The sequence below is a fragment of the Mycteria americana genome, chromosome Z, assembly GCF_035582795.1.
Source record: "Mycteria americana isolate JAX WOST 10 ecotype Jacksonville Zoo and Gardens chromosome Z, USCA_MyAme_1.0, whole genome shotgun sequence".
In the NCBI taxonomy this organism is placed as follows: Eukaryota; Metazoa; Chordata; class Aves; order Ciconiiformes; family Ciconiidae; genus Mycteria; species Mycteria americana.
The window spans coordinates 364,499-391,766 of NC_134396.1; the positions used below are offsets into that span (position 1 = coordinate 364,499).

Genomic DNA, 27,268 nt, shown 5'->3' on the forward strand with positions numbered 1-27,268 from the left:
TATTGTAGAAGATCACAAAGCATCTGTATCATCAAAGTTTTAACCTAAAAATAATGTAAAAGTAATATGACTTTACTGAGCACTTAAGAACTTGGATATGAAGACTGACTACTTGCATAAGTTTCTCAGTGAAGAATAGAAAAATAACATGCTAGTCCAATAAACTAACTCTATACAATACATTTTCAGTTTTGGAAGTGTTAATGTCAGAAAAACAAGAACTCATGACTGTCATAAGACATCACAAAATAATCACAGAGATTGCTTTCTATTTGAATGAATATTCATAAAACCCCCACTATTTGCATATCCCTAGTAATTACATTCTTCTAAAGTTAAATTTCCCCCAAAAGGCTTATTGGAGAGTGGAGGATAATTTCCTTATAGTATAAAATGTTATAGACTTAGGTTAGATAACTGCCCTAATTTTAGCTATCCATTGGTGGCTATAATTCCATGGAGAACTTGGTAATGAGTAAATTTGTTAATTCCTTCTACAAAACAGACTCCATTTGCATTAAGCACTGAAGTCTGGAATCCTTTTGCACTGAAAATATTATATCAATGACGTTAGTAGCTACTAAGAGATGTAACCAACCAAATAAGCTAAAAATAATGTTTAGAATATGCTTCAAAAGGCAAAAAGAAAATATTACTGTCTCTGCCATCTGAGATTTGGAACTTTTGGGAAGCAATTCCTTAAAAACACAACAGAAAAAGAATAGCTGAGAAAAAAAAAAAAGAACTGTTATTCTTTTGATTTTGAAAAAAAATAGCAATACGAAAAAAGATATGCACTTTAGTTTCAATTCTCCTGAGAAAACCATTTGTCTTTTATTTTTCATGTCACTTCTAACTGAAGCTGATGCTTAGTAGCAGATGCTGTTTTCAATGTGAGGACAGAAAAAAAGAATTGTGAAAATCCATCCTCAATAAAATAAAATTAAAAATTCATTACTTGCTTGTTTGATGTGACTTCATTACAGCTTTTACTTAGATGTCCACAAAGCTGTTTGCAATATCAATATCATGTAAAAATTCATTGGTTATTTGCACTATTTTTGAATGAAAATAAAGCATGAATACCTGCAATATGTATGTTGGATATACAAGACACTAATATTTCTCACTTTATTTCAATATAAAAACTATGAAAATACTTTGAAAAGTGAAAAGGCCAGCAAGAAATCTGTTGTTACTTTGAGAATTTTTACTGCCATTTTCAAAAACTCTTTTTATTAATATCATTATACTCCATGGGAATCACTAATAAAACTTCTATTTAACTTCAATATATTTTCCTTTGAAATCATTCTCCAAAATACCATCTTCATGTATTCTGTTTTCAGAAACAACGAAGCTTTTGTAAAAGTGCTGTACAAACTCTTAGCAGAGATATCTTGCCCTGGAAGGTATGAAACCATCATTTGAGTCATAGAGCTGGTCATTCTGAGGTCAGCTCTGCCTTCTTTTTGCAAATTATCTGACCTTTATATTACTTTCTTCCCTTGCTCTGTTCTTTGATAGTGAATGCTCAGCTCTGTATTGCCTTTGTGATCTATGCCAAGGAAAAAGTTTGCTCCTGTGCTGTTAGGAACCAGTTTGTGTCTGTATTATTCCTAAAGATCAGACTTAAGAATCATCACCAAAGGAAACAATTGGTTTAGTGAGAATTGGAGACACTAAGTATGCAGTAGGGAAAACCAAGGAGGAAGAAGTTTGGCAGTCGTTGTGAATTCATGCTACGCCTGATGACAATTCTCCGAAGAAATGCAGTAACTAATGTATTCTTAAGGTAAGAAACTTAATTTTACTTATTTATTTATTTATAAGTACAGGGTTCTATTATTATTATTATTATTTTACGTTGAGGTTGTCTATTGGTTTTGAAGTAGCTTTTCTGTGGTGTTGAAATTATTCAGGATAAAAGAATTCTAAAGCATCTAAGTTATATAAATATGTATGGAGGGATACAAGCTGTTTGTATGCACAATAGGATGGTAATAAAAGCAATCTGTAAGCTTCTTCCAATAGTGATCTCTTATAACCACCCACTGTTTAGTCATTTTGTAATAAAGTGATGGATGAAAATGTTTCAAAGCTGAAATACCAAATAGATCTGCTTGAATTGCAACTGCAGATGGCAAAATAATGCTAGAAATATATAGATAATAAAGTGTCCATTCAGTATCTCTAACCACTGATACCCTGAAAAAGCAGATTCCATAAGCTATTATGAGGTTGATATATCCCACAGCTAGTGACAGCTTTGTTTAAATTAGGCTAGAGATCTAGACCTAAGTGGTCTCTTTCCCAGTTACAGGAAAAACTAGGATTTTCTGGTACATTCTCCACTGTTAAATCGTGAGCCAGATTCTTTAGCCTTAGCTATAGACCTGGAGATGTGGTCTAAGGAGCATCTTCAAGTTGTGTCAGACTAGATATGGATTTTTTGCAGCTTTGTGTAATCTCTTTTCCTGAGAGGTATAAAAGGGTAATGCAGAATGATATCAAACACTACCATTTTTATTTGGTCATGTGTTCTACCAACCTTGCATTGACTTTAAGAGGTATAAATGACCTCAAAGTCTCCAGCTGAGTGCTGTTAACTCAAGCAGTCTTAACCTGGCATGGTACTTTAAGCACCACACAAAGAAATATAATTAATTTATTAATGTAAAGAGATAGGTCATTAGAGTTCCAAAGTTGCACTTCTGAATTGGGCCTAACAACTGTAATCAAAAATTTTCGATAGGTTTTTTATACTAATTAAAGGAGCTAAAGACACTGAGGAGGATTTACAGGAAGACATTCTGTTCCCAATGAGCTTTGTAAAACCTAGAAACCTAAAATGGAATTCCTTCCTCACCCTGGTGTAACTTGTGGAGTGAGAATACCAGAATACCAGAATTACATCAGAATAAATCAGATGTTTGTAAGAAACAAATTAGTTCCTGTATGGTCATTTCTGACAGCAGAAAACGCAACATGTTTTTACACAGTAATAGTAATTCTAACAGATGTAAATGGAAAAAAATATATCTTGAAATTGAAAAAAAAACCAGCAAAGAAACAGACAAAAAACCCAAGACAAAACACAAAACCCACAAGAAAGCTCTGAAAATCAAAACTACAGAAGACTTTAAAAAAATAGTCGACTTCATTTATATATCCAAAGACTCTGGAGAGGATGTAATCAGTGCTACATCTTTTTAGTGGGCAGGTAGTGTAACCTGGTAGAATGACCTATAGGTCAGCTCATACACCTTAGTATCAGAAAATGCCTACATTTGCCCATGGGAGATAGATACAAACTTTTAGACAGAGTTTAAAGGTATAAAACAAACACTGTTTTAAGTTCTACAGTACACAACCATGGCTAAAATGTAATTAGTAAAAAATGCTAGGCAAGAGCGTTGTGTGACCAGAACTATTCAATCAGAAAGTGCTGATTGAACATATATAATCACAATCAAAGCCTTTATTTAAATAGGGGTTACAGTCCTAATAAAACACAAAGGGAAATAGGGGCAGAGGGCTTCTAGACAGGTAATGAAAGAAAAAATTAAACTCATCCAATTACATCTGGGGAAAAATCCATTACCTATAACAGTGAGAGGACAGCCCCAGGAAAATTCAGATGCAAAACTAATAATGAAGGCGCAGTGTCCTTTCAACAGATTCTAAATGAGCTCTAATTTTCTTACATCCACCATTCCCAAACTATATAAATTTCAACTAAGCAGAAAAAAAGTGACATGCTAGCACAATTGTTATTCCAAACAGGCACAGCTGCTTGCTCACCTTAATTAGACCTAATCCCAAAAGGGAACCAATCTTTCCCTATTTTCTTCGATGAGCTCACCTGATTTACCTCAACTTTTCTTTTCTAATAGGTTTTGCCCTAACCTTTCAGCTATTGTCGTTTCAGAAATTCTAATGGGAACTGAAGAGCTGCAGCTCCCTTGTGCCGAACTGTTTTATCCTTTTTTTTTTTTAAAGCAAGTTTTTCCCAAATGTCAAAATCTTACTGAGGTGAAGAGGCATTTGGAGACATGATGGGATGGGGGGGAGAAGCTGAGAACAAAGAGGGGGAAAAAGCTGAACATCGTGTGTGATTTTTTAAATCTCATTTTCTAAGATTCTGGGTCAAATCAAGAGCTTGCCTCCAACAAAACTTCTAGGAAAGTGTGGATTGCAGAAAAGACTAAGGCTAGTAGGATCTGACCCCTGGGTGCTGTGGCAATGCACAATTTCTTGGTGTTTGTGTCAGTGAGTTATGGGAAGAGAGTTTCAATACCCACAGAAGTAAGTATAATATAGGGATCTGCTTATGTCTTATTTTGTGGACCTCCACAGCAAGTTAGGTAATTATATCTGAAGAATAAACCTTTCTCATTAGTGCTGTAGATGAGAAAGAGCATCCAGAGGAGCAGAGCAAGGTCCTGAACCCTATCTTTCATCTTCAGTGTGTTCACTTTCCTAGCTTCATCTGTTCCCAAGTTTTTCCATCAAAAATGGCAACAAAGACACATTCATTTTTCACAAGAGATGTCAGAGCTTATACTGTGGACACATTCACAAAGAATTGCACTACAAAGACTTTTTAGAACCACAACACAATTTAGAGAAAAAAAGTTTCCTTGTGACACAAATCAGTGCGTTACAATTGTCATCAGAATAGTTTTCAACTTATTGTGTTTTGCTGTGTCAAAGGAAAGCTGCACTAGTGGATATAAACCCACTTGTAAATATAGTCTCTTCTCTAGCTATCAAAATGCACACTCAAAATGTATTTTAAAAAACAACTGCACATTTTATTAGTGCTCACATTTTTTCCCTCCTCCGAGTTTAAACTTAAATTTGCTTTGTCTAATTTTGGCCATGTGAGGTCAGCTCATTTGGAACTGATGAAGCTAGTCATGAATAAGAAATTAAAGGACCTAAAAGTATTTCCAGGAGCCCGGCCTATGAATATACACAGTGTCACCTTTGCCAAGATATCACTTCAGTGTTCCTGAATTCCCATTGACTCATAGCTGTTTGATTTCAGAGCAACCGCTTTGACTTAAAACAGCTATTGGAATTGAGAGACAAGTGTAATGGTTTAACCCCAGTTGGAAACTAAGCACCACACAGCTGCTCCCTCACCTCCCTGTACCGCAGTGGGATAGGGGAGAGAATCGGAAAAAAAGTAAAACCTGTGGGTTGACATAAAGACAGTTTAATAAGACAGCAAAGGAAGATTAAAAAAAAAAATAGAATATACAAAAGGAGTGATGCACAATGCAATTGCTCGCCACCGACTGACCGATGCCCAGCCCGGCCCCAAGCAAGGATCCCTGCCCCCCGGCCCACTACCCCCAGTTTCTATACTAAGCATGACACCATATGGTATGGAATAGCCCTTTGGTCAGTTTGGATCAGCTGTCCTGGCTGTGCCCCCTCCCAGCTTCTTGTGCACCTGGCAGAGCAGGGAAGCTGAAAAGTCCTTGATTTAGTATAACCACTACGTAGCAACAACTAAAACATCAGTGTGTTATCAACATTATTCTTATACTAAATCCAAAACACAGCACTATATTAGCTACTAGGAAGAAAATTAACCCTATCCCAGTTGAAACCAGGACAATGAGAAAAATAATTCATTACAAGTTCATTACAAATACAAAAAAAACAAATGAAAAAAGTTCATTACAAATGAAATGTTTCATTTTAAAAGATTTGTATTATGCAGCTTGTGGAGCTTTTGCACAAATAGTTCAGGATAGCCAACAACACTGAAAACTTTTTTTAATTAAAAAATGTATTCTTGGGGGGGGGGGTATATACCAAGTACTTTTCTAGATATACATTTCTTTTCTTTCTCAGTGATAAAGTATAAAGGGGGAAGAAGTAAGTGAAGAATAAAAGGGAAGAGAAAAGAAGGGAAAGGAAGAGAAAAACATGTTTATTTGCATTTAATAAAAATTGTAACAATTGGGAAATGGTAGAAATGGAAACACTTTTATTATTCCAGAAAATAAATAAATTTGTTACTACTATGCTCTGAGATCATACTAGTGTTTGTACAAAATCCATCCTTAAGGACTGAAACAATTCCCTTGATCAATTTCCAGATAGTGTTCTTCAAAAACTCTGAAAGAAGAAAGCTATCTACTGTTATGTGTACAGACAGAGAGGTTCTTCAGTGCTCAATATATAGGTAAAAATTTGGTGTATTGTTTTCCTTTTCTTGTCACATATCTATAATTTGAAATGTGTATCTTATCTCCCAAACTTTTTATCATTTTCAAAAATTATGTCAGAAAAACAAAATGTCCCAGTGAAAAAAAGACTTTTTTTCTTCTTCTTTCTTTTTTTTTTTCCTTTTTCCCCCTGAGATATCAGATATCTCTTTTTGAGTCTTCCCTTACGTCTTTTTCTGACTGTTCCCAAGAGGACATTAAGACCACAGTCTTTGTGAAAAAGCAGCGAAAAGGAAACACTCCAGAAGAGACTCAGCAAAAGCTACAAGAATTCACTTGTGCATTGCACCTTTAGTGAAGTACTGACTCTGCGAATGGCAAATTTGTACCTGTATACTCACATTGCATAAACTTCATTTTGTCTTCTTTGATGGTCCAGGCATTTAGATTGACTGCTGTGGTATGGCCTCGTTCCTTCACTTCTTTAAATCCTCTTGTCAGTGCAGAAGCAGACCATAAGAACTCTTTTCTCTGCAGGAGAGGAGGTGAAGTCCAGCCTTTAAAAAATATCTGAGAAATAGAGTTGTATAAATAGCCACTGACTTGTAAGGGAAAAAATCCTTTTTGATAATAAAAGGCTGAGATAAGAGATCATGCTATACAGCCTAACGACTGATACAAGGAGAATATTATCATTACTGTAATTAATTATTCATTTATCACACGGAAAACTGAAAACAAGGGTCAGGAATAGAAAGTGAGATCCACAATTGGAGTCACATACAATGATTCCCATGAATTCCGGAACTGAAATACCTACATCCACTTCATCAAGGTGCACCAGCATGGTACCATGACCAGTTAATCAGAAGGTGCTCAGCTGTGCAGCCATCACACCTTTGGTGGTTTCAAGTTGTATCTCTGCTCCACTTTGCACTACATTGTGGACACAATGCTACTCCAGATCTGTCCAGTGGCACACGTTATCCCAGGCAGGCCTGAAGTGAGATGAAGCAAAAAATTTAATTTCTTTTTATTTATTTTGACATTAGAAGCACTTTGCACATAACTGTGCTTTCCATCTCCCCAGTAGAGGTGGTTCTGGCAGACCAGCAAGCATATTTAGGTTTTGAAAATCTAGTTTTCTATTCCCCAGTTCTCATTTAGGTGGGGCTTCCACAAGACACAGAGGTAGAATCAAGCACCTGAGAATGAAATGTCAGAGAGTGAAACTCAGTATGAATTTCTGCTATCAGTGTTAGGACACTTAGTTGGAAGAAGGGTAGACTTGAGCTCTAATCTTTACAAGAGGGAAGAGAAGCCAAGAAAGTGCAGTACTCACTGAGCAAAGAATTGCAGTTTGAGGTTTTGGAGCCTTTGTGACTCTCCCTCTTTGTCTCTTGTCGGTCCAACAAATTTTAATTCTTTTATGTTCAGAAGAAGAAGAACCATGCGCTCCCCTTATTAAATGGCCATCACCATAGTGATTAAAGTGCTTTATTTAGGGGTGAGAAATGTGGTCTTGAATCCACTCCAGAGGGGGAAGGAACTGTACACAGGTCTCCTGGGAGCTATTAAATAATAAATAAATCTCCTTCTTCTCTGGCCAGGATCCGTCCAGTCTGACTTTGAGAAGAGATATTTTGAGAAGTTTACTGTGTGAAAATCACACTACTGGCTGGTGCCCCCACTCCCCACAGCCAAGCATGCATCTCCATCCAGGTGCCCTGTGGTACATCACAGACTGGGAGAGAAAAAGCTGTAATGATGGGAATATAGTGATGGCTGTTTGGGTTTTAATTGAAATAGATGCTGTCTGTCTGGGGCTTCAGTGCAGTGTTCCTGGAGGTGACAGTGAATACTTGAATAAAGTACCTATTGTTTTAACAGAGCAACTTCCTGCCTAAGAGAAAAAATTAGGACACCTTCTTCATGTAGGAAAGTATTTAAGCACAAGCTCCTTTTTAATTTAATTTTAAGCATGTTTAATATGTTCCTGAATCAGGGCCACTTAGGTAATTGTGTGGCATAATTGCAACAGCCTACTTTAAAAGCTCTGTGTAGCACCACAGAAATGTAATTCCCAGTGTCTGTTTAAGGAGGTGATCTATAGCTTAATGTTAGTATAATCGTCATTTGATGCAGCAGTTGCTAGGATGGTAACATGTCTACTGAACAGTGTTTAAAAAAAAAAAAAGATAAATAAATACATAAAATATCATAGTGTAAATTTCTCTTAAATTACCACTCCCCCCCTTTATGCATAATGCATCAAATGTATTTAGCACCAGTGAACCGGGTAAAACTTTTTTAGATGACTCAATATCTTCATGTTGGAGTCACATTCCCTTGTGAAGAATAAAATGTGTTACCCTTGGGAGCAAAGGGATTTGAAGAAAAAAAAACTGGGGGAATAGCTTCATATCCATTATTTGAGATGGTTCTGTAAAATTCAAAAAGCTTGTGACAAAGACATGGATTATTGTTGTTATTATTGTCATTATTTAAGAAAATGGCCTCTAGCCGGCTTAACAAACCATCTTGCAGCTTGCATTACTTATAACATTTTGCACTGTAAATTTCTTTTTGTTTCTAAAATATGTATGTTTTGAGGGCTTATAATTAACCTTATTCCATCATTTATATTTTGATGCATTCATGTGCAACTGAAATAAAAAAAAACCCATATTGATGCAACTAATTAAATAAAAGTAAAATCGTATAAAGTTTCATTATAACTGTAATTGATTTGTCAACTGAGTAATATAGCTAGATATATTAGTCTGTTGACAAATTAAGTTAAAATGATAATGACACTTAGCCTGATCCTTATTTTTTATTGCATTCCTTCCAGATAATTTCTCATTTCTTACAAAATAAGAATTCAACTTTTCTTTTTGGTGCCTCATAAGTCTGTGGATTAAAATTAATATATTAAAGTCCTTCACCATTTCTGTTTCTTTTAACTGAAGTAGAATAATTTACAGTAGTTAATTGGCTTTTGCCAAAGTTAATTTGATAGTGGTGATAGAATGCAGTCAAAATACATCTACTGTCCGTAGGTGCAATAACATTTAGATAAGTAGGTAATTAAACCACCTAGAATCTAGAGGCCTTCACTCTCTCCTTCATCAACAAGGAGCTTGTCTTGGAGAATGAATGCCCCTGGCTTGGGACTAATTCTGTATAAGACAATATATTTTCCTTCAAGAAGAAGGGTGAAGTTTTAGGGAGGCAAGAAAAAGCTGCCCGAGGAGACCTATGACCTATGATGATAAGTGGTGAGTGATGAGTAAGCAAGAGGTAAAAGAGGAACAGTTATTCAATGTTTCTCATAACACAGGAACTTGAGGGCAAAAAAAGAAATTGTAATGTTCAAAAACTGAAAGGATGCCATGATGGCTTGACCTTGGATGACCACCAGGTGCCCACCAAGCCACTCTCTCAGTCCTGGTCCTCAGCAGAAAAGGGGGAGAAAACAAGATTAAAAACTCATGGGCTGAGATAAAAGCAGTTTAACGAAAGAAAGTAGAGGCCACATATGGAAACAAAGAAAAAAAAGATTTATTCTCTACTTCCCATCAGCAGGTGATGTCCAGCTGCTTCCTGGGAAGTAGGGCCTCAGTATGTGGAGTGGTTGCTTTGGAAGACAAACGCCTTAATAATGAATGCTTCTCTCTCTTCCCCCCACCCCATCATTCTCCTTTCTCTTAGCTTTTATTGATAAGCACAACATCATATAGCAGAGAATATCCCTTTGGTCAGTATGGGTCAGCTGTCCCAGCTATGCCCCTCCCAACCTCTTGCCCACCCCCAGCCTACTGGCCTTTGGGGGAACAGGGCTTGGAGAGACAATCTTGATGCTGTGCAGGCACAATTTAAATGTTGTGATGTGAACAGTGCTATAGGCTTCAGCCGTTTTGCCTTGTTCAGTTGCAGTTCATTGAAATCATAATTAAAGATTAAGCATAGATTTTATTTTATAATGTCTTAAGGGAAATATTTCTCCTCTTTTTTTTTCTTTTTATTTAAAGAAAAATATTTATAAATCTGTATTTCCTTCTAAATATAAGTTATTCCAAAACTTAAGGCATTTTGAAAATGTTCAAGCAAGATGTTTTGATTTGGAAGCGGGAGATGTCTTTCGCTTTCTCTTTTTTCTTTCTCTCTGTCCAAACTAAAAGCATTTGAAGTTCTTCAAATGGCTTTATTTTGCATCTGCACTGAAAAGAACAGTGGGTGAAAAATACTATCTAGGTCCCAAAGATACCAAAGTCCAAGGTCATACGTCTCCTGATACTTCAAAATCCACAGAACAGAAGCTATAAACAAACTTTATTCTTCTGAAGCCAAGTAGTGTGTACCTCAGTGTTGAGAAATGTGTAGAATACAATGCAATTGTACAATATAGTTGTTCACAGTTCACAGACAACACAGGCACGTTATAGCCCCCAGCTATTTAGTACTGGCTCCAAAGCACAGAACTGCTCATATGTTTAATTCTGGAGACCATCTCAATTGAAGTACCAGTGTCCTGGCCATGATGATAAACATTACACTTACAGTCAAGCATCATGCCTGAGGGCTGAAAGTTTTAGCCAAACCATGAATAAAGTCTTATGTAACAGTGAAATACTTCTCTGTTAAAATATCTTTTAATCTAAGACAGGTACATTTTATTGAACACTCAAATCCTTAAAATCATCCTCTAGATAAAGGACAGGGAGATAAGATAACACCATATTCTCATTGGTTTGCAGTCCACACAGTGTTAATCTACTAGCAGTGCTCGTGGGCACACCATCTATTGAAATTGAGCTCAAGTCCTTCAAAATTAAAAACATGTGTTTCTATTGTTACAGCTAAAACACCACTGTCAGCAGATGAAGGTCAGCGGTCATGTCATGACCTTTTTAAAGCATTCCAACAACTAGACAAATTTTTAGCTGGTGTTTTTACACACTTATGAGACAAGAAAATTCAGAAGTTTGTGCTATGATGTTTTTTCTCCACAGATCATGTTATCTACATATCATTCCCATGACACCTGGGCCTTCAAGCTCTCCAGGAACCTCCACGTGTTAATGGTAGTTCATGGTGCAGCTAGTCACAGGTAACTGCTCCAGGGTCTGTTTTCAGACTCACTCTTGCAGAGACTAGACTAGTGCACTCTTGTCCAGTTGAGGACAAGTGCAGAATACCATCAGGTTTTCTTGCAAAGCTATAACCAGATAACTCTTTCCAAGTACCTGAATCTAGACACCACATGGTATGACTGCCTTCCTGTTCATTTAGTCAGTTTGCACACCACATCATGCATCCTCCTGTTAAATACCATGGTGTATACCTACCCATTGTTTGCTTTTTAATTAGCTAATTACTGTGTTCATACATTAAAGAGGACTCAAGTCCCAGCTGTTTGGGGGCTTGTCAAGATGCATATTTTTAAGTAGTGTATTTATATAATTCCAGGACTGCACAGTGTTTAACATACAATATCATAGGTGACATTCATAGACCTTTTTTATTCTTTCAATGGACTGCAATCATCCCGTTCATTAGTCTATTATCTAGCTGCATATCAGTCATACTTCTAATCTTTTTGTTACTTTTATTGTACAGAAACCATAAGGATTTGCATTTCTCAGGTTTGCATAGCACTGCTTTAACATACACATAGCACTTAAATCAGTTTGCAGTGATGTGTCTCTTCTTGCCACACATGAGATACAGAAAGTGCATCTGATTCAACAGTAAATTGCTATGTCTTGTTCTTTTTCCAAGGGATGTTAAAAAGAGTGGAATATAAATGATTCAGCTTCTCAACATGGTAGTACAAGTATTTCATGTTTTTTAGTTTTAGTTTGCACTAAAAACATGCACAACTTTGCACAAGTTGTCCAAGTGCTCTCTGTTCTATTTATTTGACGCTAAAACTGAGGTACAGTGTAGATAAAACACTACTATATTTACCATAGAGATTGTGGGTCAGACTCTCACATGAACCACATTAGTGATGAAAACAAACAAATACAATTTAATTACCTGCAATCAATAGAACAAATTCTATATGCTGAATGCAAGCTGTGAAAAATAGCAAATTAAAGCTCTGGCACTGCCTGCAAGCATAAAAGCACAAAGATTCTATAAGTAAAATATGATTGTAAAGCAACAAAGTAACTGCAAAAACCAACCAGATCAGCTCTTCCTGTAGAAGCATTTTTTTTCTAAATTACCTAAGTAACACAGCTTCATATGTCGTATTTTCATAAATCATATAAGCATTTAGGATCCCAGTGGGATCTAGACTCCAAAGTACCTATGTGATTTATGTGTGTATACAGAAGTCATTTAGGTGCTTTGGAAAAGGGTACTTCTAGATTTTTCTCATTTCCAACTTAAAAAGAGGAGGAAGTGCCACATATTGTTGCAGGATTTTTCAGTGCCCAAATAAGACTTTGGGATTTTCTGCTATGGATGTCCTTTGACTAGTAATCTTGTCACTTGGTTAAGAAAAATTTTAAGCCAAAAAGACCACCTAACCTCTTTTGGAAAAAAAAAAAAAATGCAGGGCTGCAGTGCAGGGCTGTCACAATGATTTTTATATACAATCAATTCAAAATGAGGCTAGACTTTGTACTTTCTTTATGTCATTGATTTGGGTTTTGGGTTTTTTTGTCTGTCTTTGTGCATATATGTATTCATGCTTTTTTATTGTCATTTTAAGTCTTCGAAGTAATTTCATGGACCATCTTTTAATTGCTTATAAGCAATCAAAGAAAGGGAGGCTACAAACTGAGAAATGGTGTTGAGAAATATTCTGTGATTTTTCTTTTTAAATACAACTAATAGCATATCTTTGCCTTTCAGACGTGTTTGGAATATAAAGATTATGGTATAAGAAAAAAAATAATTGTTCTAGCAATAGGTGATATAAGTGCAGTGACATTGGTCTTTTTTTGTAAAAAAAGAAAAATATTACTTTTACTGTTTGTGGAGTAACTGTGGATAGCCATTCACAGGTTTATAAGTGGAGAATAAAAATGTGAGATTTGGGTACATTTGGTTTTATTTATTCCTACTCTCCCTACCAGAGCAAGTGTCCACCCAGGTTTAAGCCTGAAAGGCACTATTTTAATACTATCTTTACAAAAAGAATCAGAAGGGGTGAAAACAGTGAAAACAAGTAACAAAAGTGTAAGCAGGTGCAAGCTGTGTTATTTCTATTTTAAAATATATCTTCTAGCAGTGTGGTATAGCAAGCACCACCTTAAACTTCCACGATCAGATGCTGAGTCCCTTCCCTGTGCCATAGATCTGGAATAGATACTCGATGACTACATTTTTTTTCTTGTTTTACACCACTGTGCCTGAGGTCATAACCTGGACCCTTGACATTCACCACTCTAGCCCAAATGTAATTTGCACCACCAGTGAATTCATTTTTCAGCCTCAGACCTTGAGTCTCCTTCCCCAAAAAGTCAACAACACAATACCAGAAAGTGTCAGTGTTAGAAAAGGTATTTTGCTGTGTAATAGGGAACATAATTTCCTCCTCCAACAGATTTCCAATCTAAATAGTCTCTTATTTAGAATCCTGCATGCAGTGGTAAGTGACGTTTTGGTACCCAGCTAGAAATGAGCAATAACATTCAAATGAAAATTGGAAGCTGAAGATCTAATCATTAACAACAGATGGTTCAACTTGAATCTGATAAACAAGTTGTTGGTCCCCGTCACCCCCCCTTCTCCCTGCCCGTTTCTTTTCCTTCCACTTGCATATGTTTCTGTGTATGTAAGTTGTTTTACCACAGTCAAATCAACAGGGGAAAGAGGACTTCCAAAACCAAAAGGTAAACCTCATGGTAAATCTGGAACACATTCAGATGGAAGTAGAAATCACTTGAGCATCTGATGCTGAGGAGTTTGGGATTTAATTCAGGCAGATCAGCTAGCACAGTGGCAGCTTTCTTAGGCTCTGGATTGCCTCCCGCATTGGTCCATGTCCCAGTATTCTCAATGTACAACCTGCTCCACTAAAAAATCCAAATATGAGAAACTCTGCTCCACTCTTGGATGCTTATGTGCAGAATACAGTGAAAGGCAGTTGGAGACCTACAAGCACATCTGATCACAGAACTTGGCCCATCATGGCTGGATTTCATCCCAGTTTTACAATAGCTCCTTTCTTTTTCTCTGTTCACCAAAAAGAGAGTCTTTGCCTTTGTGCACAACCCCACGTTCAACAGAAAGGGGAACATGGAACACAAAACTGGAATATTATCAAAAGCAATAAATGAAGGAAACATATGGCTAAAATATGGAGGTATGCAATTGCCCCATCTAACATCCTGCTTAGTACTTGTCATTGCATAAGTTCAAAAGCTGTACAAAGGCTTTTTGGTCAGATAAACATTGTTATTTTGCTCTGTATGGAAGTAGTTTGCTCAAGCCAAAGCTTACTTAAAAGTAATTTTATTTTGAATACTCCTTAAGAACCGTGGTGGCACAATTGTCAAAAAACTGCAAGTTTAAGGAATAAGTAGCACAGAAGAGCATTCAGTGAATCATATGGTCCACATCTCTGGTATTACAGACCTGGAACCACACTGCTGAATGTATTGGGTGGGATATATGCAGACTGTGACTTAAAGGGGACCACAGCAGTTCCACTGAGTTTCTCCAGATTACCCAAACTAACTTTTGAAGGAGACCCAGCAGTACAGTAGGAAGAGTGAGTCTAAATCATTAAGATCTGGGACTGGGGACTTGCAGGTCTGTAACTTCTGGGTCACAGAGAGGCCATAATATCCATCAGTTAGGGATCATAATAACACTCATGTTCCATCTAACCAAAGGTCCACCTGCTCCATTATAATGAGCAACCATGTAGTCTCACAGTCAGTCATCCTGGTACAACCTGGGGAAAGGGGGGGGGTGGGAACTGGGAGTTGCTTAAAGTAATATGGTCACCAAGAAATAAGCCTCACACCACAACCCTCTCTGAGATGAACTCCATGCGAGGAATATATATGCACAGCTTCTGGCAATTATCAATTAATTGCCTGAGTATTAGCCCAGTGTTGCGAGGAGAAATGTGGTGAAAAGATCTGAGGTCCTTAAACACCATGGCATTGAAGAACATTGGGTTTCTGAGACTAGCAGTAGCTTTCTTTTGTTTCTAGCCTGGAAAATAATTTCTTCAGAAGAAATGATGTAATAAACACAGTTTTCCTTCCTATAGTATGGCCCCACATTCTTTTGAACATGGAAGGAATAATCACACCAAATCAAATGAGTTTTGAGGTTTGATCCAAAATATTTATGTTCCAAGCAAGGAATTATTTCCAGTAGTTGCCAACCCATGACAGATTCAATCTACATCTGTAAACACCAGAATATTTTACATTCTGATACAATTTTCCTGAATTTACCACAGAGACAAGATTTTTGTGTGTGTGCATGTTAATCCCAGTGTAAAATATCCCCAAATCAATCGATTAATCGATTAACAAATTAAGTGCTAAATAATGGATGGGACTGTGAACATTTCCTGACAAGATGCTGAGAATAAAATATGTGTCTACAATTCTTTTGTCAAATAGTCATCCAACAAAGCATTGCAGTGTTTTCTTTAGGAGTTTACATAAATGCCTGGAAAACAAATGGAAAAGTGTGTTCAAACAATATTTTATCATTCATATAAGCCAAGCAGAAATGGTCATTACACTGAAAAATGAATAAAATTCTTTTTCTTTCAAATTAAATTTTAATGTAGCAGAACTTTACATGATCCCAGGAACATAAATAAATACAAGGCGACAACTAAATATTTTCTACAGCTAATTATGCTATTAATACTGAACATAGTGTAAAGCACTCATGAAATAATGTTGCTAAATACTAAAAAAAGGAAGGCAAAGCAAGAGTTGTGCAAACACTGAAGATTTCATACAGTGAAGTTTGTCTTATGCAAGAGCTGTATTGTATTTATTTTAATTCCTAACCATTATTTTCTTTTATGCTGGCATAATACAACTAATTTGTGACCTGTCTGTTACCATAGTTTTGAATCCCTTTATATATATATATGGAATAATTGGGGCTTAGGCATTTAAAGTTGTTTTCAAGTTGAAGTGTTAATCTATAGGTTTTCATATCACTAAGTGTCTTACGCTGAATGAAAGCTAACAAAACAGCTTGTTTTCTTATAAAAATGCTATGAAAAGGGGACTATCACACCCATTTTGCAAAAGCAAAGTGAGGTATGAGACAGTAAACTGTCACACTAGTCTGTGGATGTTTGTGTGGTTAAATCAGAACTTGAACTCTGTTCTTCCATTGGCCACGCTAACAGCTTATTTTCCCCCGACCATTTCCCCACTTCATTTATAAGCAAATGTACCATATATCTACAGCACATGCACATGCCACTCAGCCTTGCTGTGATCAACATGTTATAAACAACAGTCTAGTTTGGAGTGTTTAGGGCTTTTAGGATAACGATTTTGCATGGCTACTCTACATCCCAGTGGAGGTGTGTTTTCCTAGATTTGCTTTAACGCAAGTGCTTTTTGCAAACAGAGGAGACACTGGAGAGGTTTGCAAAAATGTAAGCCCTTTAACAGTTCATTGGGAAGCAAAGAAGGATCCCTTGCTAACCAGACTGACTGTAACTGTTCAGCTGAACAATCTTGTCAGTCCTATGGTTGCTTTTAATATTTGATGGCTGGTCATGTATGGCATGCCTGATCACACCGTCTCTGGAGGCAGTGCATTGGGATATTTGAAAAGATGCCACTCTGCTGGAAGGATACTGTTGCTGGTTTAATGGTGAGGCTATGTTTCTAGGTCCTTATTTCACATCTCAGGATTATTAAATTACTGGCTACTATTGAAAATTAAAAGAAAATAAGAATATGTATAAGTTTGTGCCATGCAAGGCTCAAAAGGCCATTGTACTTTGTGACTGACCTGTGGTCACATATCTACAAACGTGGAACGAAAAAACATTAAATAAAAGAGAAAGTAGGATGTTATTCCTCCACATCCATGTACATAATTCCACTTGATCAGTGGCTAGACTGAAATCTTGCTACATTCACCAGGGATTCTCCCACACACTTTAAAACCAAAATATCTTCTCTATTTCACTCAAATTTCAAAATTTTTCACAAAATATCAAGACTGTCCCACCAGTCTATGGCAAAGAGAGTCCCACACCTGTTAAACTGGGTCGAGATAGGAGTTAACAACCCCAGTGAACTAACCTAAGGCCAGAAAGCCAAGGGAGTAGAAAAACAAGAAAAGATGAATGTGGGTGTCTGCTAGCTCTGAGCTTCTGGGACACTTCTGAGGAGTTTTGAAGGCAAACTGAAAGAAAAAGTTCCTGGTACCCATCAGGACATCAAGGAAAATTCCTTTGTGTTAGACTTGTGCAAAAATCAGTGTATTCTTATAGGAATTTCTGTATCTGTATTTGAGTTTGGTTTTGTGCCAAAAATTTAAACTCAGATTAGCAGAAGTCAGTAAACCTGGTGACAGGAGCAGGTACCTATTGAAGTTGATGGCTCCTGGTTTAAGGGTATATTATTAGTGATTTAACAGCTCTCAACACTTTCCATGCTTCTCTGTACTCTTTAAATGGTGTGGGAATGAAGGAGGAAAAAACAGCTCAGGAAAGAAAGAAACATTTTGGTTTAGCTTTTGACAGTGAAAGCAATGATTTGTAGCCATGGGCTCAAAAGCACACAGATAATAGCTCAGCCATTTAGACTAACATGAAGTTAGCCATTTCGTACAAAATGTCCCACCCCTTTGTAACTGATGCTCCTGAATTTCAAATTCTTTCCTTTATTGAATAATGAAAAACCTGGTCTTCAGCTAACCTTGGTAAAAAATTTCTTTTTGAAAGCAATAAATACCTAGTTAAGTTCTAAAATGTTAATAGCTGTGCAAATAGTTACTGCTGTCTAAATGAGTGACCATTTAATGAATCACTTCCACCAAAAAGGTCAGTGTAGCAAGTCCCATGTGCATCATGTTATTACAACTTACCAGCAAATGACCACATTAATATTAACTGACAGATTGCAGACCTTTATGTTTATGTACAGTGGGTTTCTGGAAAGTGCACTTCTGGGAGGTGTTAGAAAACTTTCTGCCAGCATATCACCCTGTAAATCGTGCTGTTTTCAGGTCATTACTTGTTCAACATGTGGACGTCTAGTTATGGAGATTTCTGAACGAGAAGTATGTTAATGAATAAAGCACACTTGACCTCCCACCTTCAAAACCTTGTCTCAAAACAAGCTAGTATTCTTAATTCCTCTTGTTTCAGGGGTCTGAGACATGTCACAGACAGGTGTTCCTATCAGGACACCCCATGACATCTCTGAAATAGCTAATCATGTGCACTAAGGTCAGAGACCATTTAAGACAGAGGCAACAGCAAACTTTCATGTCTCTGATGATGCTGGTGCTTGTAGTCCCTGTGATAAGGGTGATTGCATTAAGGTGAATTTCTGAATTAAACATGATGTATCAAGCTTGTACTGAGGACCTGTCATGTCACCATGGCACAGAATTCCCACACTGAGGGCAGACATTCCCTCATGTTCACCTTCCGAAATTACACGGTGAGCTGCATTTCCAAGTCAGCTATGGAATATTGAGCCCTTCTTACTAATAGTGAACCACTTACACAAAAGCCTCATCTATCCTAATAAGGACAGGATAAAGGATATGCCTAAACAAGGGGCAGGGCACAGTCTTGAGCTCTGTCCTGCAGAGGAGGAATCAGGAGCGTCCTTGACTTTGCACACTGTAGGAGCCTGAGCATTGCTCCTCTTCCTATCCCATCATGCGGCCGCGAGTGTGTCACAGCAGCACTACTCATCAGAAAGAAAGGGTAAGAATGAATTCGGCTCCTTCCACATGGGAAGATTCCTCCTCACCCAAAGTCTCTTGATGTCACCTCTCCTTCAGTTTTTTCATTTTGTTTGCTCTCGCCAGCCCACTTAGAGCTCTCGTCTTTCAGACCTGTAAGAGACCCAAGTTCAGGACAGGAAAATCAGGCACACATACACCCTGGGTCAATGCTCTTGTAGATCTTTGAGAAAGGTAATTCGTTCCTGATCACTGATAAGCCTTTCTTACCTCCTCAGAAATTTACTGAATATCACAAAGATGTTGGAAAAATGATCAGGAAGTCAAGCCCTTGTAGTCTTTTAAAGAAAAGACCACCAACCTCCCACCACCTTTTCAGAGAGTGTAGAGAGGAAGAATGCTATTAAAAAAATCCCTACTTGCTAGTGTCCTTTTAAATTATGTAAAGGCAATTTCTTGTAATATTGTCACTGAACAAATAATCAGTTGGTTGAGGAAGATTTGTGGCTGTAATTATTTATTCATTTTAATGTTTGTTATTAAGCCTTCCTCTTGCTGTTTGCACCCATTATATGATGAAAGATCAATACGAAGAAGATGAGGAAGTGCAGAAATGACGGTTAATTATCGGGGAGTGAGGAGGAGGAGAGCAGCCCTGGTACAAATGGCTGTGAGACCTACGGCCAGTGCTCTAGTCTTTTGCTGATATTAGCCTTTGATTTTTTTTTTTTTTTTGTGGGGGGGGTGTTCTTAGTTTTTTTTTTCAATCAGGATACTGGAGTGAACACTTGAGATGAGTTTTATCATGCTTTTCTAATCCACTCTGCAGCTGGGATTGAATTTGGAGAAGCAGTGGTGCCAAGTCAATAGAAGGAGCCTGCAGTTGAGAAACAAGGGTTTTTTCCCCAGTTTAACAAGTGACTTACTACGTAACTTGTTTCACATCTTTCTTCTTTTATTTCTACAGGTGTAAAACAGCAAGACTCACTCTTACTTCTTCTTTAGTGTTTTGTAATTTAAAGGTGAAAAGTAATGTATCTTTACTATAATCACAGGTATGTATTTGCATCTACATATCTCTCTTCATTTATGTATATATATACATATAGAAATACATATATAAAATACCATTATTTCAGAGCTTAAATTAAATTGTGTCATTACTACCCAGGACATAAGACTAACACATAAAAATCTTGGAGATGAATTACCATTATTTACATTTATGCAGCTGTGGAGAGGTAAAATACATACCAGCTGCTGCTTCCAGGATAGCATGATATCTGTTAAAAGTGATTTTTCTCCAGCAAAATTTTTGTTTGTTAGCTGACACAATAGCAAATACTTGGTAATTAGTCTGGGGTAATATTGGCTGGTATTAGGATCCCCGCTTTGATTTTTTAATTGGGATTGCAGTGAGTGTATTTCATGTATAATACCAAAATGGTGTGTCACAGGCTGCAATGCAATAGACTGCTCAGACAAGTCCTAAATGGACAACACAGGTATTCAGCTGTGAGCACCTGTGTATCATAACAAATCTGGTGAGTGCAAGGGCTACCCAAGTGGGAGAAAGTAGGTCTATGTTCAAGATTTTATATAGATCTTAAGGCAGTCTGTCTAAATGCTTGCAAAATCCATCATATAGCTTCAGGTCAGCCCTGAAACTTACCTTTAGTGAAAATCTCCCACACCCTAGATACTGGTGTAGGTGACAGGTAACTATGGTAAATATCTCTAAAAGTCACTTTCTGTTAATGTGGGGCCAGTAACTCTATTAAAATGACAAAAATAATAATGCCTCTGAAATCATCCTCTTTCATGCAGCATGCCTGCAAAACGTTTGCCAGAGCCACCTTCTTTTCTGTTTTTCACCTGGCTTCCTGTCATGGTTGAGGAAAAAAATAGTTCACAAAATGACACATTTTCACTGCCTTTTTTTATTTTTAAGACCTTACAAAGAATATATAATAATAATTAAAAAAATTCTTAATTGCAGTATAACCATATAAGTTTTCTGCTCTTCCAGAGTCTGATTTGAAGAAAGATGTTCCTTTCAGTATCACTTATTTCAGCCATTCACTTCCTTGAGTTATTAACTTACAGGAATGCTGAATTTCACAATGAGAAGAAAGCCACTTTTAATAATATCAATTACTTTATGGTATCATTTGCACTGTGTTCAGCATGATATTTTTGCTGCCTCTGACAACAGTTAGTGAGACTGAAAGTGCCTACAAATGCATATCTGGAGCAGCAGTTTTCTGTCTAGTCCATACAATTGTGTACCATAGAGCAAGGCAGCAATTTATGCATATAGCTATACACCTAATACTTAACTATACTGTTTCATTCTTGTTAGCCATCCTACTTGACTTAGGTAAATCTGATACTGCACTGTTTACAATATTAAGGCTTTAACAACAGTAGCAGAAACCTTGAATATTTTCAGAATGGATAAATCCATCTCATTTTCTTTACTAAATGCTGTCTGGCAAGCAGTGTTATAGAATTTAGCAGCATAAGACACAAAATGGTTGGAAACAAATCTGAAGCTCTGGAGATCACTCACAGAATTAAGTGCATTTCAACATGTAGGTAGTTGTCAGAAGTGGCCCATAAATCTCATTCAAGTAGAAATATTGCATGATTATTTTTTCCTTGCTTACATATTTGAATAAAATAGAAAAGAAGTTTGCCTTTTAAAAAGTTTATGTTAGATTTTGTTTTTTTTCTTACTTCACAGAATTGAGTTCCTGTTACAAAAATAGATGTCGGAAGAAATACATTTCTTGGCAAAGTTAAGAGCTACAGAGAAGAACAAGGCATTGTTCTTCATTTTACTATGCATTTTCCCTTGAAACTTACTGCTTAAATCATCTCAGCTACGCAGAAACCTTTAGCAATAAAATAAAAACTGTATTAAGCACTAAATTTTACACATAACTGGTATTTCTCATTGACGGAGAGTTTATGGAAGTTGTCAACTTCCGAGTCCAACTTATATGAAGGCAATCATAATCTGAGGGCATATGAATTGATCTAGTCAGAAATAGTGCAAATAAAATTAACAAATTTATTAATTTTTTTTTTCCCGGCTGAAGCTCCATTTGCTGTTTTCCATACTCTTGGCAACGGATGAATAGAAAGCTGAATACAGAAGTTTAGTCTCTCCATTACGTAGAAACTTCCTGCTGGGATTTGAGGAAAAGACTGGCATAGAAATAGGTAACCATTTAGCTTCTGGGCTGCTTGGCCTCTGTAGCTCAAAAGAAGCACAGGGCCAGAGGTTATGTATTATTCATTTTTCAATTGGACTCAGTGGAGAAATTTGAGAGTTTACTACATAAATATGTTACATTTAAGTACATCATGCATTTCCATAAAATTCACTGAGGCCCAGATTCATCATTTTCTCCCAGTTCAACAAACCACTTTAAAATATACTTAAATTGACTTCAATGGAGCTGTGAGCACTTACTGAAAGTTCAGTGTGTCCTTAAATGATTTGGAGAATTAGGACCATCTGTATATGTGTAAGTGCTTTGCTGAACGTGCCTAAGTACCAATTCACAGCCCCATGAAATCCATGAGGTTTCTCCACTGATGTCATTGGGCTTCAGATTTGGTCTCAACAGCCGGATATTACCAGTTCATTATCAGTTCAGAGCTCTCTTGTTGCTTCCTTGAAAGGAGATGACATTCAGCTTTTCACAGCAAAGTCCTATGCTTTGCATTAGAAAACCCTAGATTCTAAGACTTCTTTATGCTGTCTGTGGGGCTTGTTGTGATTATGGTTTTAAAATGCACTGCTCAAAAGTGTCAACTAACACAACCAGAATAATAATTATTATTAAAACCTATTGAAACATATGTGCTGTCTGTACAATAGCCTATAGTAACAGAATGTCATAGAACAATGTTATATACATAGGGCTTTTACGCAAGGTAGGGAACTTCATGCTACCTGTTGTACATTCAGTGATGCATTTCTAACAAAAGGGACTTGTCATAGAGCTATTTATTACCAGGATGATTGCAGGTATTAGAATGTGATGGATAAACCAGATTCTCTATCAGACTGTCTCTTTCTACAGTCAGAGGAGATGAAAGCAGTCTATGCTCAGTTCCCTGACCCATATGTTAAAGTTACATGGGGGACTACTGAATTATGTTCTATAATCCTGATTTTGAAGGCAATTTCATTCTTACTTATCTCAGCACCTTCTGCTTTTAATGACCTCTTCTGTTTTCCCACTTATTGATAAGACTGTTTATACTACCCATGAGATGAGAAGATATTTAAATTCTCTCTGAGACACATCCTTTTCTACAACATTCTGAAGTAAATTATCCACAGGACCAACTCTTTCCTTCTCAATGCCTCAGAAAAAAACTTAAAAAAATAACTGTTGTTTTATTATGGCACACTGATGTGGTAGTTATTAATAAATCTCTAAATCATTCTTCATAATTTATCTGGAAAGGGTACTGACTTAGATTCTGTTGAAAAAGTTAGGAGTGTGGGATATCAATAAAGCATTTGCTTAATGGAAGGACAGCTGGGTAACTGGCTGTTAAGAAACAAAAGAAAATAAACTGAGCCTATTTAAACAAAATGTATCTTAATTCAGCTAAAGAAGAGAAAGTTTTTGGATTTTGCAGAAATGCACATTCGAGCCATAGCTACAGAAAGAGAAAAGCAGAATCTGAAGGGGGCAGCGGTATCATGCCAGTCACAAAAATAACAAGCAAAGAAAGACCACTCAGTGCTTCCATGCAGTACTTCTCTACAAAGGGGCAAGGCTATTTTACAGACAGAGGGCAGGCACTGCTTTGGGAAGACCAGTCATGGAATGTTATACAGAACTGTAGTATTCACATTGTGAACTTAGTCTTAAGTGTAGAGAAGGCTCACAAAAATGATCTAAGGACTGGAAGAAATGCCTTAAAATAGAATATATAAATATAAAGAGGAGAAAATACTGGAAATTTAGGTTTGTTTCATTGAACAGAGAAAGGTAACAAAGTCAATGGTCAAATAAAGTCAAATAAATTCAAATGAAAGATCAGGCTCACATTTTTAACAAGCCTAGATAAACAAATCTTAGAACAAAGTGTCAAAGGAGATATTAGTGTTTCTTGGTGGGTTTAATTCAGCACCACAGACTTTTCTAGACAATGTTTTGTGTAATGTAGGCTGCTATACTTAACATAGGAACAACTAGAGAAAAGACAAGGAACTTATTAATGCAGGGTATGGGACTAGAAAATCAAATTATTCTATTGGGATGAAATTTTATATGATTTTATGGTTACCACATAATCAGAGGTTTTGAGAACGTTCTTTATAATGAGAAACTAGAGAGGTTCAGTCTATTTATCAAAGAAAAAGTAGAGAGTTGACTGGATTGCAGTCTGTAAGTAAAAGGGTAAAAAAAACCAAACACATGATTCGGTTATTGGAAGCTGAAGCATCAAAGTTTAGGATGGAAACATGAATGGAAGGACAGAAGAGGAGTTAAGGATGACTGTTCAAATCATCCATCTTCAAGATGGACATTCAAGACACCCATCTTCAAGACACCCATCTTCAAGAAGGGCCGGAAGGAGGACCCGGGGAACTACAGGCCTGTCAGGCTGACCTCGGTGCCGGGGAAGCTGATGGAGCAGATCATCCTGAGTGCTATCACACGGCATGTAGAGAATAACCAAGGGATCAAGCCCAGCCAGCATGGGTTCAGGAAAGGCAGGTCCTGCTTGACCAACCTGATCTCCTTCTATGACAAGGTGACCTGCCTAGTGGATGAGGGGAAGGCTGTGGATGTTGTCTATCTAGACTTCAGTAAAGCCTTTGACACAGTTTCCCACAGGATTCTCCTGGAGAAACTGGCTGCTCATGGCTTGGACGGGTGTACTCTTCACTGGGTAAAGAACTGGCTGGACGGCCAGGCCCAAAGAGTGGTGGTGAATGGAGTTTACTCCGGTTGGCGGCCGGTCACAAGCGGTGTTCCCCAGGGCTCTGTGTTGGGGCCAGTTCTGTTTAACATCTTTATCAATGATCTGGACGAAGGGATCGAGTGTACTCTCAGTAAGTTTGCAGACGACACCAAGTTGTGTGGGAGTGTTGATCTGCTGGAGGGTAGGCAGGCTCTGCAGAGGGACCTGGACAGGCTGGATCGATGGGCTGGGGTGAATTGTATGAGGTTTAACAAGGCCAAGTGCAAGGTCCTGCACTTGGGCCACAGCAACCCCATGCAACGCTACAGGCTTGGGGAAGAGTGGCTGGAAAGCTGCCCGGCAGAGAAGGACCTGGGGGTGTTGGTTGACAGCTGCCTGAATATGAGCCAGCAGTGTGCCCAGGGGGGCAAGAAGGCCAATGGCATCCTGGCTTGTATCAAAAATAGCGTGGCCAGCAGGACTAGGGAAGTGATTGTGCCCCTGTACTCGGCACTGGTGAGGCCGCACCTCGAATACTGTGTTCAGTTTTGGGCCCCCCACTACAAGAGGGATATTGAGGTACTGGAGCGCGTACAGAGAAGGGCAACGAAGCTGGTGAAGGGTCTGGAGCAGAAGTCTTATGAGGAGCGGCTGAGGGAGCTGGGACTGTTTAGCCTGGAGAAAAGGAGGCTGAGGGGAGACCTCATCGCTCTCTACAACTACCTGAAAGGAGGCTGTAGAGAGGTGGGGGTCGGTCTCTTCTCCCAGGTAACAAGTGATAGGACAAGAGGAAATGGCCTCAAGTTGTGCCAGGGGAGGTTTAGACTGGATATTAGGAAATTTTTCTTCACCGAGAGGGTTATCAAGCATTGGAACAGGCTGCCCAGGGAAGTGGTTGAGTCGCCATCCCTGGAGGTATTTAAAGGACGTTTGGATGAGGTACTTAGAGACATGGTGTAGTGGTGGTTTTTGGCAGTGTTAGGTTTATGGTTGGACTCGATGATCTTAAAGGTTTTTTCCAACCTATATGATTCTGTGATTCTGTGATTCTGTGAAATATCTGGTTTACCAGTGTGCTAGAATCTGCATTGCTTGATCTCTTTATGCAAAGACTTTAATGTCCTTCTAGAAGCTGTAATACAAAAATTGCCTTAACCCATGGCTCATAAGGGATCAGATGATGTTTTTGGAAGTGTCCCTTTTGACATTAAAGTCAGAGAATTTTAAATATCTACACCTCTCTAAAAAACACACACACAAACGAAATGAAGCACAATCCCAGCCTGCTTTTTTAACAATAAGTATTATTGTGAAAAAGGTTTACGAAGTAGCAACCTTCTGTCACAATGAGTAATACATTGATATATATTTCCATATTTAATCTAAAAGAGCTGTTTTACTTGCACCATTTTTACCATGATACATTAGAATATAATTAAAGAGCTATTAGCACAGTTTATCTTTGCTCTTCTATATCAATAAGCTTTTCCAGCCTTTGAGACTGGTTTCTATTTTTAATCTGAGGCTGCAATAAAGAAATGATAGTCACTTGTGTTATGTTATTAACTTTACCCCAAAGGGTTCTTGTTCATTTCCAGATAAATATCATTTCCTGTTGTTGATTATTTGGATATAGACATAAAGTAGGATCCTGATAAGCTCCTGTGCCACATGGAAATATGGCAGGATGATTCCTGGGGTTTATGCTGTAATCATTTCAAGTGCTTAGAGCAATGATATAAATATCAGATGGCATAAACTGAACAGGTTTTTTCAAACCCACTTCATTGTCAGCACCCCAAATGCATGTTTCAGAGCAGCATCTTGGTTTACAAACTCTGAATCTCCCTTTGGATTATGGTACAACATCTGTTGTCTTCCGGAGCTGTGCTGCAACTTAAGCCAGATTCATCCACAGCAAATTATTTGGGTTAATTGCAGCACACTCACCTGTTTTGATTAAACTCAAATAGAATCCAGCTTCAACTCAATGCTTCCTACCTTAGCAAGTAAGAGGCTCAGTCCAGAGTCAAAGACATTAAAGAGGCAACCGGGAAGCTTAGGAGCTTCTTAATACAAGCTCCTAAATTAGATGACTGAAATTCAGCAGAAAGGGTACTGTTCCCTCTTTCCCACCAGCCTAAGTCACTTCTAATCTTCTGTGGCAAACAGAAACATTCACTTTTTCTGGACTAATGGGTGTGTTCAAAAAAATTCAGGGCAAAGTAACTAGTCCCTAAGGTTCTAGCTCA

General features: G+C 37.6%; 1 long non-coding RNA gene across 1 annotated transcript; it reads left to right on the forward strand.

Annotated features, from left to right (window-relative positions):
* Window positions 1-1,532: 1,532 nt before the first annotated feature.
* Window positions 1,533-22,287, forward strand: LOC142402678 (uncharacterized). Its single transcript, XR_012773431.1, has 3 exons — window positions 1,533-1,795; window positions 20,044-20,131; window positions 21,823-22,287. It is a non-coding gene; the product is annotated as an uncharacterized LOC142402678 (long non-coding RNA).
* The last annotated feature ends 4,981 nt before the right edge of the window (window positions 22,288-27,268 follow it).